We start from the raw sequence: 3,574 nt of genomic DNA on the forward strand, positions 1-3,574 counted from the left end.
TTCCAGAACTGTAAATCCTGAGACTAAGAAGCAGGAGTTTCTGTGTTCATCCATTATTACTGCATTATTTTACAGAATGAAATCTGAGCCTGACATTATTAGATTCTGTCCCTTACCTCCCCTCCTTCCTTCAGAGTGGGAGTGAGAGAGAGCAAGAGAGTAATTAAAAAAAGGACTAGAAATCAGAAGCATAACATTTCCCTCAGTTAACTCTATGAATTTATACTTTACCAAGCAGAAAAATACCTCTTGAAATTCAGCCAACATTTGTAATCTTAACTCATGTTCTAACTCAATTTTGCTTAAAGGTTCTAACTGCAGGGGTTGGGTTTTCTCCTCCACACTTTAAGAAGTCATCTGCTATATGCTCATTGCATCAGACTAACTTTGCTGAGCTGCTGAGTTCCAACACACACACACACACACACACACACACACACACACACACACACACACACACACACACACACACACACACACACCCCTCATAAAACACTTCCAAGCTTCATCATCTCAGTAAAGATATGACAAGGCTGTTTATCAGTAGGTAATAAGACAGATAATTTAACTGTACAAGCTCTAATTGGTCTAATTCACTAACTGACCTCTCACCACTTGATTCACTAGTACAATTGAGCTCTGATAAAGCCTTTAATTGTAAATTGCACACAGCTGTGAGCTGCTTCTCACGCTGGCACAAAAACACTATCATCGACTGTTTCATCTCTGCGACCTGCTAATTTGGAGCATATGTAACTGTTTTTAATGCTGAAGGCTTGACATACCACAAACAGCAGATGTTGCAGCTGCCCCTGAGACGCTTTATTTAATTCAATTACGTCTTTTGGAGATATGTAAAAAAGCTAGGCGAGATGAGAGAGGGCAGAAGAATGTTAAAAATGGAGCCCCTGGTTGAGGCCCAGGTGGCTCGATAGGCAAATGATTGGGTGAATGTCTAAATGATCTTTTTAATTGAGTAGACTGACGGCTAATCAGGGTCATGAAGTGTTATCACACTGATGAGCTGAGTGGAGCCCTGGGCTGCTCTGCAATTAATGCTGCTTTTGTGAAAGGAGAAAAAAGGAAGATAATGTATACCATCTGGCAATTGTTTATGATAAAAGCAGCAGTTTGCTACAAATTCAAGTTAAATGCTATTCATAACATTATTTTTTCTACTGCTGTGGAGGGCAAGGACATAGAGCCCAGGCCTTTGTCTGACTTTTTCATTCTCTTTCAACAAGCAAAACATTCATTTGCTTCCACGTGTGTTGTTATTAATTATTCGGCTGCTTGCTAATGTATAGCCCGAATGATGCTCTCTTTGAAATGCCATGAACAAGTCCAGCAATCTACGTTTTGGATGCTTCATGCCAAAGCATCCGATTAGAGGAAAACAAAGCAAGGGTCTCAACTTGTAGCTAAAAGCCGGAGAAAACAAGTCAGTTGTTTTGTTGGTGGTGGGTTTCCCCTCCCTCATTTCATTTTAAAGAGCTTGCCTCTTTAGCAGATACAGTTAAAGGTTCAGAAAAGAACATGTTTTTGAGGAGGAGGGGAAAAATTGAAGACTGTGACAGTGAACGCCTATGCACAGGGTTTTCTCTCGGCGAAAGAAGGCTGGGTTTTGCAATAGAGAAAAATAGTCAACCATGATCCAAGAACATTCTTGGGACTTGACAAAGTATGGAGAAGTAGACAAATATTAATAATAACATAGCAGTGAACTAAAAGCTCGCATCCCTGTAAGTGGATTGGTACAGGGACTTGACAAGTGAAAAAAGTAATCTTGTCAACCGCTCTTTAGGTTTTAAATCAGTTGCAAGCTGGAAATAAGACTGCTGGTGAACTGCATAAAAAGGATACACAGTAGTCAAGATAAAGGTCATCTAAGAGCATACAGCATCAGTTCCTACAAGTACCCAGAGCCAAGAACACGAAGCCTTGGTTTAGAGCTTTTAATTAGATGAGATCTTCCAAACATCCTTGTCAAGAACTTATTTATTGCTTAGAGATTAGTTCTGAGAATCAGGTGATTCAGATTCCCTCCCACATGCACCACTGATATATTGTATGTCTTTAAGTAAGTCGTGTAAATTGTATATACTTTACCTAACAGAGACAAAAAAAAATTTTTTTTAAAACAAGAGTTAATTCAAAGTTGATCAAAATTAGCAAATGTTCAGTTTGACTTCTTTATGCTTTAAAAGGCAAAGGGATAGCAATGGAGGCTCTGGCCCTGCCAGAGAAAATGGAAAGAATTGGACACTGTAAAGTTTCTTTAAATCTTGTCAGTTTTGACAGTACAATTTTTTTATTGATACTTTCACTGTGTTTTATATATTTTTACCTTTAGGTTGAGTTTAAACATTTCCATCACAAATGTTTTCAAAGGAAGCTGTTGCTGGACAGTAGTCTAGTAAAAGGAGGCAGAGCCGCAAAAGCAGAGAACATCTCAGCATTAGCGTCATAATTAGATCTTAGAATTTTTGTTAGTTTTTAGGTTCTGTGGAGTACAGAGAAAAACACCACTTGTTACTATTATTTTCTGTTCTTACTGTATACTTCAGATGCAATATCACTGAAGTTTGCAGACATCATGTACTTACATCAGCATGCAGAAGATAAGAATATGCTGCTTTAAGGATTTTGCTCTGCACTTTTCGTGTTTAAACCATGTTTCAATCAAACTTCAAGCTATGGTTAACAGACTTGAGTTATAAATATGCATTGCAGAATCCTTAGCACCTTCCTACCTTCTCCCCACTCTCCTTCCAGATACTGCAATGTTTAGAACTGTCTGGGAAACTGTTTTTTCAACCAAGGAAAGTTTTACACAATTCTTTAAGGTTTCTTGCTCTAACTAGGAAAATAACCCAAACACTTAAAATAAAAGTGGTTGGGGGTTGGAGAGAGAGAGGAGAAAAGATCAGAGCAGTAAAGCACAGTCCACAGCAGGTTTTTTTGATACCAGTGAAAAGATCCTGAGCCACAGCTGACCTAAGTGATGTGGTGTGACACAGTGACACCACCCCAGACTAGTGTAGCCAAATAAGAGCATGGCAGTACATGTGAGCTCACATACTGCAATCCTTGGTGCAGCTAAACTGTCCAGGCCCAGCAGCAGGCTGACACAGCTGTACTGCTTCCACATTTGATTAGACCATGCTGCTTTGTAAGCTAGTGGCGCCATGCTTCATTCTACATGTACACCTTGACGCACAGTCAGGGTCTCCCTGCATAACCCAATAAACCTTGAATTATTGATTCAAGTTCTACAGTGCAATAGTGCATACACAGTGAAATAAAGGCACTCTGAATGTGGATCCATCCCCAGACTCAGTTCATGGATTTAAATATCCTAAGTGAGCCATGTGAATAGTGGGTCAGTACATCTTTTTTTTCCCTGACCATAAACTCTTGCCGTGTTAAAATAGGTACATACGATCTTGCAGAAAAGTTCCAGTTTCAACAAACTGGTATATTCTGACAAAAGCAATTCAGAAGAAAATTCCCAGCTGTGTCTCTTCAACAACAGCTGTTCACAAGGCTACAGCATCAGTATTGTACTGGTAGC

Source organism: Apteryx mantelli, chromosome 2 (assembly GCF_036417845.1).
Source record: "Apteryx mantelli isolate bAptMan1 chromosome 2, bAptMan1.hap1, whole genome shotgun sequence".
Classification (NCBI taxonomy): domain Eukaryota; kingdom Metazoa; phylum Chordata; class Aves; order Apterygiformes; family Apterygidae; genus Apteryx; species Apteryx mantelli.